The 17,104-nt window shown below is 40.2% G+C and overlaps 1 protein-coding gene across 25 annotated transcripts in view; it reads left to right on the top strand.

Moving 5' to 3' along the window:
- The window catches only part of CDC42SE2 (CDC42 small effector 2), a 129,267-nt gene that overhangs the window by 13,547 nt on the left and 98,616 nt on the right, over positions 1-17,104 (top strand). The window contains exon 1 of one of the 25 annotated variants that reach the window (XM_078004144.1): positions 16,520-16,568. The gene's annotated coding sequence lies outside the window, so the exon portion shown is untranslated. 25 annotated transcript variants of the gene reach the window in all.

Raw genomic sequence — 17,104 nt, forward strand, 5'->3', positions numbered from 1 at the left:
TAGTTTTGCATTTATTCTGAACATAAGGTTGCATTGCCTATTTTAATCTATATATGTGTAAAAAACAGTAATATTGTATTTATTTCAGGAATCCAGACTAATGTGATCCAAAGTCAGTCTTGATCATTATGAAATAATGTAGATATTAATTTTTTTATAGTTAGCTTTTGTATTTAAGTGGGCTCTTTTGACTGTTAATGCTTATAATACTTATTATTGTTAAAGATAATGTTTACATTCAAATAGAACTTTCAGATTTTGGACTTACGGGCTACTAGCTGTTTTTTTTTTTTTTTTTTTGAGATGAAGTCTGGCTCCTCACCCAGGCTAGGGTGCAGTGGTGCGATCTTGGCTTACTGCAACCTCCGCCTTTGGGGCTTGAGCTGTTTTCCTGCCTCAGCCTCCCATGTAGCTAGGATTACAGACATGTGTCACCACGCCCTATTTTTTGTATTTTCAGTAGAGACAGGGTTTCTCTCTGTTGGCCAGGCTGGTCTCGAACTCCTGGTCTCAAGTGATCTGCCCGCCTCAGCCTCCCAAAATGTGCTGTGTTAGCTCTTTATTGTTGTTTCTAGAAATAATAAGGAAAGTAATGCTTAAAATTTAATGATAGAGAATTGTAATACTTTTTCTTTAAATGTATATTTCTCGGAGGAAGAGTTACCTGACAATATACCACTGATAGTCTGGTGTTGATGACATACCTAATTGTAAATGGTAATAGTGATGATAAAGAACAAGTAAGTAAGGTATGATGTGTTAAGTGAAAAGTGTTTGGCTTTTTTTTTTTTTTTTTCCTGGATAAGCACATTATCAGAATTCTTGACAATCAGCAGCTGCGTTAAAATATATTTTTCCAAGAAATCAGCACTCATAATTTATTTATTTATTTATTTATTTGAGGCAGAGTCTCACCCTGTTGCCAGGCTGGAGTGCAGTGGTGCGATCTCGGTTCACTGCAACCTCCGCCTCCGTGGTTCAAGCAATTCTCCTGCCTCAGCCTCCCAAGTAGCTGGGACTACAGGTGTGCGCCACTATGCCTGGCTAATTTTTGTAGTTTTAGTAGAGATGGGGTTTCACCATGTTGGCCATGATGGTCTTGATCGATTGACCTCATGATCTGTCTGCCTCGGCCTCCCAAAGTGCTGGGATTACAGGAGTGAGCCACCGCCCCGGCCATAATTTTTTTTTGTACCTTAAAAATACTAGTGTTTTCAAAGTATTGTTTCTTCCTTGGAGTAGTTCGTAATGTTTTGAGGCTAAATAAATTTCAGGATTATCTTGTGTTATAATTGCTGGAATATTTGAAATGTTGGTGTTTTCTTCATCAGGGTGTATGTGTCTGTTGGGGAGAGGGTAGTTCATTTTTTTGTAAGACCTTTTAGAATGATTTAGAAAGCATTTCTTTTTTTTTTTTTTTTGAGACGGAGTCTCGCTTTGTCGCCCAGGCTGGAGTGCAGTGGCCGGATCTCAGCTCACTGCAAGCTCCGCCTCGCGGGTTTACGCCATTCTCCTGCCTCAGCCTCCCGAGTAGCTGGGACTACAGGCGCCCACCACCTCGCCCGGCTAGTTTTTTGTATTTTTAGTAGAGACGGGGTTTCACCATATTAGCCAGGATGGTCTCGATCTCCTGACCTCGTGATCCGCCCGTCTCGGCCTCCCAAAGTGCTGGGATTACAGGCTTGAGCCACTGCGCCCGGCCTAGAAAGCATTTCTTTTTCCTCAGATGTAATTAATGAAGTGATTAATAATGATACTAACATGGCATATTGCAGCTGTGCTCATATTTGCCTGTGTAGATAGTGAGAGTTTTAATTTAAAAAAGTTTATTTAAATACTTCATAACTAATTTCTCACATTATTTTCTGAGATGGGTTACTGTTATGTTTTCAAGTTCCAGTTGTTTTTTTTAAAATTACGAAAGCGTTTATTTAGATTCCTCATCTGCTTGAAGATGAATCTGGGATATTTTGTTAAGGTTTTATAAGATTTTTTTCAAAATTAAAAATGCAAATTGGTTTTGATCTGCATTGTTCTTATTCTTAATTTTCATGAAAGAAATATTTTAACATTTTATTGAACATTGAATGTTAGTAATATTTTAGTCAGTCTCAGAGGGGGACATAGTTTTCCTGTGCCTTCTTGAGAGGAACTTGAGAGAAGCACATGCATGTGCTTACTTTTTTTTTTTCTTTTTTTTTTTTTTTTGAGACAGTCTGTCTCTCAGACTGGAGTGCAGTGGTGCAATCTCGGCTTACCACAACCTCTGTCTCCTGGGTTCAAGTGATTCTCCTGCCTCAGCCTCCTGAGTAGCTGGGATTACAGGCGTCTGCCACCATGCCTGACTAATTTTTGTATTTTTAGTAAAGACGGGGTTTCTCCATGTTCGTCAGGCTGATCTCGAGCTCTTGACCTCAGGTGATCCACCCACCTCAGCTTCCCAAAGTGCTAGGATTACAGGCGTGAGCCACCGCGCCCGGTCAAGCTTATTCTTAATACTAGCTAGTTAGGTAAGGGCATTTTATTTCTGTTATTTTTCATACTACCTGGAAAAACGTGGAATTTAACTTTTTATTTTTATTTTTCGAGACGGAGTTTCACTCTTGTTGCCCAGGGTAGAGTACAAAGGCACGATCTTGGCTCACTGCAACCTCTGCCTCCCTGGTTCAAACGATTCTCCTACCTCAGCCTCCTGAGTAGCTGGGATTACAGGCATACACACATCATGCCCGGCTAATTTTGTATTTTTGGTAGAGATGGAGTTTCTCCATGTTGGTGAGGCTGGTCTCAAACTCCCGACTTCAGGTGATCTACCTGCCTCAGCCTCCCAAAGTGCTGGGATTTGAGGCGTGAGCCACCACGCCCAGGTTGCTTTTTTTAAAAAAAAAAAAAAACAAAACAGAGTCTGTTGCCAGGCTGGAGTGCAGTGGTGTGATCTCGGCTTACTGCAACCTCCGCCTCCTGGGTTCAAGCAACTATCCTCCCTCAGCCTCTCGAGTAGCCAGGACCACAGGTGTGTGCCAACATGCCTGGCTAATTTTTGTATTTTTAGTAGAGATAGGGTTTCACCATTTGGCCAGGATGGTCTCGATCTCTTGACCTCGTGATCCGCCCACCTTGGCCTTCCAGAGTGCTGGGATTACAGGTGTAAGCCACAGTGCCAGGCCAGGAATTTAGCTTTTAAATTATTAATTTTATGCATCTTGCCACCTTAGTTCAAAGCTTAAGTATACTTGAATCTTTCTATAATACTAACAAATAATGAGTAGTGCAGGATTTAGCTGAGACTGCTTTGGGCCCCCATCCAAAGGGAGTTCCTGAATAGAAATGCCAAAAAGACTTGGTAATAAGTTATCTTAATCCTGACGCTGTGAAATACCTTTTAATGTATTTTAGTCAAATAGATTATGGTAAAACATACTCTTTTTCCTAGAAAGTATTAGGTTAAGCTCATATTAAATCTAGGTACCTTTGAAAGTAACTAAATGATGAGCCCTGATGTATCTGTTTTCTTGCTTTGCCCACTTAGAAACTCATGCTGTGATTTCATATGAAATCTGTATGATCGAATTTTTGTATCTTGTACTAAAACATAAAATTATTGACCGGGCATGGTGGCTCATGCCTGTAATCCCAGCACTTTGGGAGGCTGAGGTGGGCAGATCACCTAAGGTCAGGAGTTTGAGACCAGCCTGGCCTCTGAAACCTTGTCTCTACTAAAAATACAAAAATTAGCCGAGCATGGTGGAGCACGCCTGTAATCTCAGCTACTTGGGAGACTGAGGCAGGAGAATCATGGGAACCCGGGAGGCAGAGGCTGCAGTGAGCCAAGATTGCGCCACTGCACTCCTGCCTGGGCAACAGAGCGAGAGTCCATCTCAAAAAAACAAAACAAGCTGGGCGCGGTGGCTCACACCTGTAATCCTAGCACTTTGGGAGGCTGAGGTGGGCGGATCATCTGAGTTCGGGAATTTGAGACCCACCTGGCCAATATGGTGAAACCCCATCTCTACTAAAAATACAAAAGTTAGCCGGGCGCAGTGACTCACACCTGTAATCCCAGGCACTCGGGAGGCTGAGGCAGGAGAATTGCTTGAACCCAGGAGGTAGAGGTTGCAGTGAGCTGAGATGGCACTACTGCACTCCAGCCTGGGCGACGGAGCGAGACTATCTCAAAAAAAAAAAAAAAAAAACAAAAAACAAACCAAAAACAACTGGCCGGGCTTGGTGGCTCATGCCTGTAATCCCAGCACTTTGGGAGGCCTAGGCGGGTGGATCATGAGGTCAGGAGATTGAGACCATCCTGACTAACACGGTGAAACCCCGTCTCTACTAAAAAATACAAAAAATTGGCCAGGTGTGGTGGCGGGCGCCTGTATTCCCAGCTATTAGGGAGGCTGAGGCAGGAGAATGGCATGAACCCGGGAGGCGGAGCTTGCAGTGAGCCGAGATCGTGCCATTGCACTCCAGTCTGGGCAAAAGAGCGAGACTCCATCTCAAAGAAAAATAAAAATAAAAAAATAGAAACAACAGTATAAAATTAATTTTGTTTCATTTGACTTAATAAAACATTCACTTTTTGTTTAGTAAAGCAAAAATGAATTTTGAGTACATTCAACATTGTGTATGTTTTACACCGTATATATAGTGGGAATTTATGGGTATCTGTAGAACTGAAAGGTTTAATGGGTGGACCTTGGTAACGTTTAAGCAAAAAACAACTTTCAGTGTGCCTTCAAAACCCTCCCTGTAGACTAAGTCTTTCTCTGCTTCTAGATGAACTTTTAGTGTGATCAGATAGCCTTTTAAGTCACTTTTAGGTAACAAAAAGTCCTCTGGCCACTTGTCAGTCTTATTTTAGTCATTAGAAGGTACAGTATAGTAGTGTTCAAACCCTTGTACATTTCAGAACTTCTCTTTGGCTCAAAACTGCTGTGAACCTAGAAGCTTGTTTTGGAAAGGAAGAGTTCTAGTTAGTTGGCTTCTCTTTTTACTTTGCCAGGTCTTCTCCAGTATGGTATTCCTACCACTTCAGGATGCAGCTCAGTGGAGAAAAGATAAAGGGGGGAAGTTGGGAAGGTATAGTTTTATTGTGGCTCATCTGATTGTGATCTGGCATTTTTGCCTTCTGAGTTGGCCAAGTTGTGCAAAGCTGACTCTTTCTTCAGGAGTGCTGGAAATGGTTGAGGAGTCTATGTCTAGGAAGCTCCAGCTGTAATTCCTGAGATACAGTTCTCCAGCTTCCTTTATCTTGCAGGTCCATTTTGCCCAGGGTGAGATTTTTCTTTAGTCTTGAAGGTAATTCTGTAACATTTTAACCAGAACTGCCTCTGATTTATTGAGGATATTTCATAGACACAATTTCAGTAATTCCACTGGGGTCTCAGCATCCTGTCTTTCCAGCTCCTTCCATAATATACAGTAGACCCTCTGAATCATCAGATTTCACATCTGAGGATTTAGCCAGCCAAGGATAAAAAGTATTTAAAAAGAAAAAACAGTAAGAACAACAAGGTAAAAAGCTACAGTATAACAATTATACGTGGCATTTATATTTGATTAAGTATACATAGTCTAGAGATGATTCAAAGTATACGGGTGGATGTGCCTAGGTTATATGCAAATAGCGTGCCATTTTATGTATGTAAGGGACTTCAGCATCCGGGGATTTGGGCCAGGGTGGGGCGGGGTTCCTGGAACCAGTCACCCATGGATACCGAGGGATGGCTGTAAACGTTTCTTCAATAGTACTTCTGTATGTCTGCTATCTGTAATCCATCGCTGCTACCGCCTCTATGCTGTCCCAAGACCACCTCCTTCCACATCCTCGCTTGAGTATTTACCATGCCTTAAATTCGTGGTCCACTATTATAATTTTTCCTTTTCATACACATTCAGCTCCCTTGCAGCATTCTTCCGTTGTAATTCACCTGGCCAAACCCCCACCCCCACACCTTTCGCATCCAGTTCTCCATCTGTTCTAGCCTATACGTGGGAAGTTGAGCATGCTTTGAGGAAAACACACCCAAGCTGACCCAGCTCTCCCTTTAAATTCATGACCACTGACCTAAGGAGGGCCCTTTGTGCTGCTGGTTGTTTTTGTTTCTGTTTTGTTTTGTTTTGTTTTTTGAGATGGAGTCTTACTGTGTCACTCAGGCTGGAGTGCAGTGGCACGATTTTGGCTCACTGCAACTTCTGCCTCCCAGGTTCAAGCGATTCTCCTGCCTCAGCCTCCCGAGTAGCTGGGATTACAGGCGCCCATCACCATGCCCAGCTGATTTTTGTATTTTTTTTTTTTAGTGGAGACAGGGTTTCACCACGTTGGATAGGCTGGTCTCGAACTCTTTAACTCCTGACCTCAAGTGATCCGCTTGCCTCAGCCTCCCAAAATGCTGAGATTACAGCCGTGAGCCACTGCACCTGGCCTAATCCTTCTGTAATCCTAGTACGTTTCCTGACTGAATCACCACAGATGACTTTTAATGCCTCTCGTCAAACCTCTAGCATCCCTTTTTTCTCTTCATTTTCAGCTCATGACCTTGTTTCCTGTATATCAAAAATGAAAGCAATCAGAAGAAAACTTTTACATGTCTCCTTGTATCTTTACCCATACTTTGCCTTTCCTACTATTCTGTCATCATGGTCTCCACTCGTGCCCCTTTCTCCTCTTAAGGACATTGCACTGCTTCAGTATTCATCTCATTCTCCTGCATGCTAATGAGCTGCGTCATATCCCCATTTCTACTGGATTATCCCTATCAGCATATAGATATACTGAAGTATCTCCCAGATGCCACATCTTCCTTTAGTTACTCCTCTCCAAAAAGGTAAGTATTTATTGTCATCAGTGCTCCCTGTCTTGTTTGGATCCACTACAATCAGCTGTTTTTCTCATTCGTTCTACCATAGCAGCTCTTTTTGAGATTATTAAGTGACTTTGTTGGTGGTAAATTCCCTAGTTCTCAAGCCTAATCTCAGTGGATGTAGAAGCAATAGAGCATTTGATGTGGTTGATAACATTGTGTTTGAAATCTTTCTTCCCTTTGTTTCTGGCATATTACTGCCTATTTTCAGTTTCTTTTGTTGGTTCCTTTTCATTGCCCCAGCTTCTGAAAAATGAGACAGTGTTTCAGGGACATATGTTTAGACCTCTTCTATATATTTAGTTTTAGTCTCCTGTGATCTCATTCTGTCTAGCTAGAATTATATACGTGTATATATATATATATATTTTAATTTTTTATCTTTTTTTTTTTTTTGAGACAGAGTCTTGCTCTGTTGCCCAGGCTGGAGTGCAATGGCGTGATCTTGGCCCACTGCAACCTCCGCCTCCTGGGTTCAAGTGATTCTCCTGCCTCAGCCTCCCGAGTAGCTGGGAGTACAGGTGCGGGCCATCACGCCCAGCTTATTTTTGTATTTTTAGTAGAGACCATGTTGGCCAGGCTGGTCTCAACTCCTGACCTCAAGTGATCTGCCCAACTTGGCCTCCCAAAGTGCTGGGATTATAGACGTGAGCCACTGTGCCAGCCTTTTTTTTTTTTTTTTTTTTTTTAATTAAAAAAGCTTTTCTTGGCCCAGTACGGTGGCTCATGCCTGTAATCCCAGCACCTTGGGAGGCTCAGGTGGGCGGATCATGAGGTCAGGAGATCGAGACTATCCTGGCTAACATGGTGAAACCGTGTCTCTACTAAAAATACAAAAAAAAATTAGCGGGCATGGCGGCAGGCGCTTCTAGTCCCAGCTACTAGGGAAGCTGAGGCAGGAGAATGGCTTGAACCCAGGAGGAGGAGCTTGCAGTGAGCCGAGATCGCACCACTGCACTCCAGCCTGGGCGACAGAGACTCTGTCTCAAAAAAAAAAAAAAAAAAAAAAAAAAAAAAATTTTTTTTCTGAGGGCCTTCCTCGTCCTCCAGGCTGGAGTGCAGTGACGTGCTCTTAGCTCACTGCAGCCTTGACCTCCCAGGCACAGATGATCCTCCTAGCTTAGCCTTCCAAGTAGCTGGGACCACAGGTCTGCGCCACCACATCCGGCCAATTTTTGTATTTTTTGTACAGATGGGTTTTCATCATGTTGCCCAGGCTGGTCTTAGGCTCAAGTGATCCACCTGCCTGGCCCCCGGCTAAGTGCTGAGACTACAGTGTGAGCTACTGCATCCAGCCTAGAGTTATATATTTCAAACTACAAATGTTATCTTTAGTCTAGATCTATTTCCTAACCTCCAGACTTCTATATATATTTGCCTACTCAGCATTTTTAAGTAGATTTCTAATAGGCATCCCAAATTTAACATCACAACTGAACTCCCTGTCCTCCCTGTTCTCCATCACCCTCCCTCCCCAATAATTGTCCCCATTCCAGTCTTCCTCATCCTATTAAATGCCAACTCCATCTTGTAGTTTCTCTGGCCAAAAACCTAGTAGACATTCTTGACTCTTCTTTCTCATACTCCCACATCTGATTCAAATAATTAGCATGAAAACATGTCCCTTATTAATTAGCATGAAAACATGTCCCTTATCTATCTTAAAAAGTGCCATAAGAATAAATGTAACCACAATTTCCTCTCTTCATCTGCTGCCACCTCTGTAAGCAACCATAATCTCTTTCCTGTAATATTTTAGTAGTCTCTATCTGCTGCTTCTGCTGTTTTCTGTTCACAAACCAGCTACAAGGGTGATCCTTTGACTTAATGCCTAAGTATTCAAGAAGTCTTGACCCTTCATTGTCTGTACGTCCTGCCTGTCTGATTTGATGTCTTACCAGTTTCTCCGTGGCTTCTTCCACCCTGGCCACATATAGACCTCCCTGAGGTTTCTTGAACTTGCCAAGCATACTGTTGCTTTAGTGACTGTAGGAATAGAGCTTTGTTTTATTCACTGCAGAATCCCCAATATTCAGAACAGTGGATGGCACATAATGGTGACTCACATTTCCTGAATGAATGGCTGCTAATCTTGTCACTTATGTCTTTGGTAACAGCTTATGTGAATGTTTCTATAACTAAAAGTATTTGAACTTCACCTAAAACCATGTAGTCCTGTAAGAATTAAGTAGAAACAAATTTAGATACGAGAGGATGAAGCAAGTTTCAAATCATTTTTTGTGTATGTAAAGTGAAAATACACAGTAAAATGGTAAGGGACAGAGGAGGTAGGAAAGGAAGGAAGAGAGATAAACCAATGGAATAAAGAAAAGGAAAACCTGATTTGATAGTAGGGTGAAAACACCTTAAAAAAACCTATTTTGGGCTTGCCCTATATTTTTTTAAAGTGGTATTTCTTCAATTCTGAGTGTTGGTGAGTTACATGGACTTAGACTCTTCAATTTGGACTATATTATTACCTTTTTTTTTTGAGACTGAGTCTTGCTCTGTCACCCAGGCTAGAGTGCGGTGGTGTGATCTTGGCTCACTGCAAACTCCGTCTCCCGGGTTCAAGCAATTCTTGTGCCTCAGCTTCCCAAGTAGCTGGGATTTCAGGAGTCCACCACCAGGCCTGGCTAATTTTGTATTTTTAGTAGGGACGAGGTTTCGCCACGTTGGCCAGGCTGGTCTCAAACTCCTGACCTCAAGTGATCCGCCCACCTGGGCCTCCCAAAGTGCTGGGATTATAGGTGTGAGCCACTGCGCCTGGCCTTATAACTTTCTTTTTATCAGGGATACAGGCTCAAATGAGATTGGGTGCCAAAACTTCATTGTTTTTCTTTTCTTTTCTTTCTTTTTCTTTTCTTTTTCTTTTTTTTGCACTAGTTTTTGCTAAACTTCTTTTGTTAAAGAAAAGCAGTTACTTTTACTGAGCTAGCTCGATGGTATCCTGTGCATTTTTTTTTTGAAAGCTCAAATAGAAGTCTCACAGTTTTAGGGAGGGATTATTTTTTAGTGTGCAAAAATTTATTAGTATGCCTGTCCTCTTAGCACTGTACTGCCTAGTTACTCTCCTTTAAAAAAAAAAAGAACATATATTTATTATATTTCCATGGTAAACTAGCAGCTACAATAACGTATACAACTTTATTGAGTAGTATTTATTAAATGCATATACATATTTGTGCTCCTAAAAATGCTTATACATACTAAAACTGCAGTTTTACTGATAGTTGGGAAATGAAAGTGCAAAAGAAATTAATGATTTGTGAAGTTTTGGTATTTCATTGTATCAAGACAAGGTTTTTTTTTTTTTTTTTCCTGAGCTGTAGATCTCGTTTCCTGTTGGTTGATTAAAAAAAAAATATTGGCCAGGTGCGATAGCCCAAGTCTATAGTCCCAGCACTTTGGGAGGCTGAGGTGAGTGGATTGCTCAAACTCAGGAGTTTGAGACCAGTCTGGGCAACGAGGTGAAACCCCGTCTACCAAAAAAAAAAAAAAAAAAAAAAAAGAAAAATTAGCCAGGCCTGTATACCCATAGTCCCAGCTACTCAGGAGACTGAGGTGGGCAGATTGCTTGAGCCTGGAAGGTCAAGGCTGCAGTGAGCCGAGATCTCACCACTGCAGTCTACTCTGGGTGACAGAGTGAGACCCTGTTTAAAAAAAAAAAAAATCTTTTAGATAAATTGTTAAAATAGGTGGCTTAGAAGTTGGTGAATTAAGAGATAGTTTGTGTGCAAGTATAAATTATTCTTTATAAACCAATGTAAACATTTTCCCATTTTTGTATAATATGCAATACTTTATGTCTTTATTGACTTGTGGGACTTTTATGTAGCCACAATGTGTGTGGGTGTGTATATATATCTTTACAGTTTTTGTAATATGCAGATACAATTTAGACTGTCATATAAACATGACCATTATAGTTTTTTTTTTTTTTTTTTTTTTTTGAGATGGAGTCTTACTCTGTCACCCAGGTTGGAATGTAGTGGCGCAATCTTGGTTCACTTCGACCTCTGCCTCCTGGCTTCAAGCAATTCTCCTGCTTCAGCCTCCCTAGTAGCTGGGATTACAGGCGTGCACCATCATGCCCAACTAAGATTTTTTTTTTTTTTTTTTTTTGTATTTTAAAAGAGGTGGGGTTTCACCATGTTGGCCAGGCTGGTCTTGAACTCCTGACCTCAGATGATCCGTCCACCTCAGCCTCCCAAAATGCTGGGATTACAGGCGTGAGCCACAACACCTGGCGACCATTATAATTTTTTAAAAGTCTGTTTACATACCAAATAAAATCATCATGTTGGATGACATACTAGAAATGTTTCTTTACAATTATGAAATAATCTATTTTGTAGACTAGGTCATTTTCATTAGAATTTGACCTTGACCTAGTTGAATTCATGTGTTAGCATTTCACACATAACCATCTTGGATTAAGAAGATCCTTATTTCTGAGCTGGTGTGCAGTCCTACCACTCAGTTTATTTCAGCTGTATTCGTAGTTTGATGCCTGCCATCCTACTTTAACTTCATAATGTTCTGTATAGATTATTAAGTAATCAAAATGGTCATATTGAGAAAACTGAATACAGTTCATCGGTGTGACCCCAGTCTTATAAGGGGTCATTAAAATAATACATGACATTATGCCTTCATTTATTCTATTCAGTACATTTATCAAACTACTATGTAAAGTTGTTTCCCATCCATTCAGAATAAGATATAAACTGTACTCACCCAGAAAATACAAACTCAACAGTCTGTACCTAATTTGGCCCTGACAGCCTCTTATCTCACCTTTGCTCACTATACTCTAGCTAAGTTAGTCTGTTCAGTTTCTCAAATGCCATTCTTGGCCTTGGCTTAGAGCTTTTACACTGGTTGTTTCCTTTGTTTGAAGTGGTGTTTTCCCAGATGTTTTTTAGCCTGGCCCTTTACCTTTCCAATTTCAGCTTAAATATCACCTCCTGCTTCCTCACCACTCAGTTAAAAATAGCTTCTCCCATCACTGTTTTAATTTCTTCATGTCATTTGTCAGTCCTTGAAATTAATGTGTTTTTTAAAATTTATTTTTATGACAGTAGAGACTTCCTTTGTCTTATTTCTTGCTGTCTACAATGCCTGAAACAATACTGGCACCAAAAGGTGTTCAGTAAAAAAAAGTGTTGATAGGATAAAGCCAGGTACCAATCTCATCTATTCCCCCCACTTTTTTTTGAAATGGAGTCTTGCTCTGTCGCCCAGGCTGGAGTTCAGTGGCATGATCCAGGCTCACTGCAGCCTCTGCTTCCCGGGTCCTATCAGTTCTTGTGCCTCAGCCACCCATGTAGCTGGGATTCCAGGCGTGTGCCACCACGCTAGCCAATTTTTTATTTTTAGTGGAGATGGGGTTTCTCCTTGTTGGCTAGGCTGGTTGAGAATGTGATCCACCTGCCTGGGCCTCCCAAAGTGCTGGGATTACAGGTGTGTGCCACTGCACCCTGCCTGTTCTTTCTTGTGAGTGATTTTAGTGTATTAATAATTTAAAATGTTGAAAGCGTATTTCTCCTAACCTAGAAAAGAAACTGGATTATTCAGATAAAAGCCTGTTTTAGAAAAGGATGAGAAAATTTAGGAACCGTTGTGATGATCTTTAGATCAGAGTGGTAAATGGAGCCAGTGTTGTGCTGGAGCTGGTTAGCTGATTGTGCCTCTCTCCCCAGCTCCATGTTCAGTGACATCATGTTAGTAGCTTGAAACTGGCCATGGTGGGACATTTACAGAATGGTAGACTGCAGAAGCTACAAATCAGGGGCCCTTTTCTCAAAGAGGTGGTTAAATATTTTATCAACAGACCACTGGGAGGGGGATCATATGAAATTGTTGTTTTTATAGAAAGAAAAATGCTTGAATATTGGCAGTTCCTTTCCTTTCCTTTCCTTTCCCTTCCCTTCCCTTCCCTTCCCTTCCCTTCCCTTCCCTCCTCTTCCTCTTCCTCTTCCTCTTCCTCTTCCTCTTTCTCCTTCCTTCCTTCCTATCTTCCTTCCTTCCCTCCCTCCCTTCCTTCCACTCCCTTTCTTTCCTTTCTTTCTTTCAACAGAGTCTCACTCTGTCGCCCAGCCTGGAGTGCAGTGGCTCAGTTTTGGCTCACTGCAACCTCTGCCTCCTAGGTTCAAGTGATTCTCCTGCTCAGCCTCCTGAGTAGTTGGGACTACAGGTGTGCACCACCATGCCCAACTAATTTTTGTATTTTTTGTAGAAACATGGTTTCATCATGTTGGCCAGGCTGGTCTTGAACTCCCGACCTCAAATGATCCACATGCCTCGATCTCTCAAAGTGAGATTACAGGCGTAAGCCACCACACCTGTTGAATATTGGCAATTTCTTATGGTTTACTCTAGTAGAATTGCTTGTTTTGGTTTAAAGAAATTTCTTCATGGCGGTCAGTGGAGTTATATCAGTGCTTTCACCTTCTTTTTCAAAGTTATGTTCTCTTTACATCTGATAATTACTTCTAGATTCATTTAATGCATAAAATGTGCTATTTATATGTTTGTATATTGTTTAAGTGTATATCTAATAGTTAGTTCATTCCAAAGCAGGCACAAAAGATCTTCAGATTCCTCTGAGAGTGTTCTTGGTTTTGCTGCTGATGCTAAATAAGCCTATTGAAAGGTGTTCCTTTTCTGGTCAAGAAAGCAGAACTGATTCAGTTTGTTATATAGCATTTTCTCAGCCTTCCTCCCCAACTTTTCAGAATGATTTACATAAATACTCTTGAGTTCAATTTTTTTAAAAGTTTTTTTTCTGCTTTTACTTACTACGCTTTAAGTGCTTACTTACTTTCTCTGATGATTTACTTTCTGCTACTCTGTGATTTCTTTTACGAATCAATGAAATGGTTTTGTCTTGTTTTCTCAGGTTTTTTCCTGTTACCTTTCTTATGGTCACCTGGACATTCCAACCCATTTTCCACACTCTCCCTCCACCTTCTCCCCCAGTTCTTTAAAGAGACACAAAGTTACAGACACTATTTTCTGATTGGAGAAAATTTATTGTTTAAAAATTGAACTCTGAGACTGGGCACAGTAGTTGGCTCACGCTTGTAATCCCAGCACTTTAGGAGGCTGAGGTGGGCTGATTGCTTGAGTACAGGAGTTCGAGATTAGCCTGGGCAACATGGTGAAACCCTATCTCTATAAAAAATACAAAAATTAGCTGGGCATGAGTGTGCTTATGACCCCAGCTACTTGGGAGCTGAGGTGGGAGGTCGCCTGAGCCCAGGATGTTAAGGCTGCAGTGAGCTGAGCTCGCACCACTGCACTCCATCCTGGGTGACAGAGCAAGACCCTGTCTCAAAAAAAAAGAAAAAAAAAAAAAACTGAACTTGGTTTGGGGGAGTTTATTGGCACTTTTTGAGCAACAGTTGCTTTATTAATTCTGAATAACTGGATTTGAACTGGTGCTATTGAATTAAAATATGGTGCCTACATTTCTTATGCTTTAACTGAAATTGTTCTCTTTTATGCACACACACAAACTGTATTTAATGTAGAATATCAGAAAGTATATACAAGCTAAGGAAAAAGTTTTAATCCTACCACCCTAAGATTTAATAACTAGTCGGTGATCATGTTTTGATGAATATCCTTCCAGATGCCTCAGTATGGATATATGTTGTTTCACAAAATCTTACCTAGACTATTCTATAACATTTCACTTTAGTGAGTATTATCATAAAAGTATTACTTTTTATAACTTCAGTTTGAAAGGGTCATATTGGAAAGTGAAAATTTTGTTTGACAAGGATAAAGCTGTAAGTAAAGTTGTGATTAAAAACAATGGTGTTTATAGAGAGTAGAATGTGGTAAGTCAACTGGAGAAAAGAATTACTTCAGCAGTAATTTTTGTCTTAAGAGCCCTCTTACCATTGCACAATAGCCTGATTGTTTTATACTAGCTGATGAAAACCGTACAGGATTCTATGTACAGCAGAATTATTTTAATAATAGCCCTAGGGTAAAATGTGAGCCCATAGATAAGTTTATATTTTTTCGTCTGTCCAAGTCCTACTGATCCTTTAATAATAAAATAATTTTGGAAGAAAACTGTGTTTTGTTGAAGGCCTTCATCTATCTGTCATATGACAATTTTATTAGATATTGCTACCCTTTTTATGTGTCAGAATGAGGAGTGAAATAGTTTTTGGAAAAATTTTAGCATGTAAGAATTCTTATGTTAATGTTTCCTTTGATTTTTGTTTTAGGAATGTGAAAAATCCTGTGGAAGAATTGCTCTTATATATTGGTATATTGTATTCTTTGGAAATCACCAATTCCAAACTTGTCAAGTGGTTGTTTGGGTCGTTAAATAGCAATTTTAAAAGTGAATCAAAGATCCTTTAAGGATTTTTCCTTTATCACAGTGATATCCATTACCTGGGGTAGGGTAGACGGTTGATGTCTTGCCTTCATTTTTATTGTTCTTAACTTTGTCCTTTCTGTGTTGTATCACTGCTTGCTCACAAGCTCCTCCAGTCTTTTATTCCTCTTACCCCCTTGTGCTACTTCCTGAATGGTGCATATGTTGCTGAAAACATTTCTCATGTGGTAAAGAAGAGTAAAGAGCAATGTAGTTGATGTGGCCTTTTCTACTGAGAAATGATGCATTTGTGGTCTACAGAAGAGACTGACAGCCCCTAAAGAAGTGTTTTTTATCTACATTACATGTTTGTGAGTGGATATGCAAGTGCCTCTGTTGGAAGGTAAAGTGAATCTTGAGACAAATTCAAGAAAAGTGTTTATAATTATTTCATACATTTTGCTGTTGAAAAAATAGTATTTAAAAAAAGTTTCATCCTACAGTGAATTTTTAGCCTCCGCTTTTAATATTTATTTTGTGAACAGTGACCTTGTTTTTGTAAACTCTGCTCTGAAGAAGTTTAGAAATTAGTCACACAGTAAGTGGCAGAACAAGTATTCAAAGTCTTGCCTGATTTTCCATAGTCATTTAGCTTGGAAAGCACTGTAAAGTGGCAGAAAGAATATGGACTTTGAAATTTAGACACACCTCAATTTGATCTCTAACTTTGCTACATATTTGCTGCGTGGCAAGTTCTTACCATTGGTGATTTTCATTTTCCTTTTCAGTTAAGTGAGAGCAATACATTTGTTAGGATTAAATGAAGTAATGCACATAAAGCATTTGGCTTGTAGAATAAGATGTTGATAAATGTTTATTTTTCTTTCAACAATACCATATCGTTTTAAAATGTCTTGGGAGCCACTTGGACATTTCACTTGAAAGTTAAGTGCAATCAGGAAACTAGAAACGTGTAACCCAGGTAGTGATCTTGTAGGGAAATTTTAATTTCCCTGTCTAAGGAGGAAAGTAGTTCTTTGGACTGTTTTAAAAATATTTGACTTCAAGGAAAGTTTTCATGTTAAAAGCTGAAATAGAACTGAGTTGGGATGAGTTAATTATTGCTAACCAAAATTGTAAGAAAGTACATTTCTACATTTCCTGAGAAATTGAAACATTTGTGTTATATACATAGAGAAGTCAGTTTTAAAGGCTAAGAACTGACCATTTGACAAGTTTATGATTAAGATATGGGGAGAAAGTGTTCATTTTTAAAGTAATAAACAATAACAAGTTTCTCTTATCAGAGTTAAGATTTAAGGAATGGTGCTGGTTCAGACCTGAGTACAGTGATGACACAGGTACTAAATATGCTGTTGGAGGTAGTATAAATCTGGAACCTGTCTCAAAAGTGCTTTGTCATATGTCAAAGAGTAAAACCTAGTATTTCCACTTCTGAGAGGTTATTCTAAGGAAGTAACCTTTTTTTTTGTTTCTTTTTTGGGGGAAGAGGAGGTTATTTTCTTTCATTAATGACACCCTAATTGAGATAATTCACATTAAAAATCATCTTTTATTATTACTATTATTATTATTGAGATATGGAATCTTGCTCTGTCGTTTAGGCTGGAGTGCAGTGGCGCCATCTCTGCTCACTGCAAGCTCTTTGTCTTTCGGGTTCACGCCGTTCTCCTGCCTTAGCCTCCCTAGTAGCTGGGACTACAGGCACTCGTCACCACGCCTGGCTAATTTTTTTGTATTTTTAGTAGAGACGGGGTTTCACCATGTTAGCCAGGATGATCTCGATCTCCTGACCTTGTGATCTGCCCGCCTTGGCCTCCCAAAGTGCTGGGATTACAGGTGTGAGCCACCGCGTCCAGCCGTCTTTTTTTTTTTT

This window comes from Macaca mulatta, chromosome 6 (assembly GCF_049350105.2).
Source record: "Macaca mulatta isolate MMU2019108-1 chromosome 6, T2T-MMU8v2.0, whole genome shotgun sequence".
In the NCBI taxonomy this organism is placed as follows: Eukaryota; Metazoa; Chordata; class Mammalia; order Primates; family Cercopithecidae; genus Macaca; species Macaca mulatta.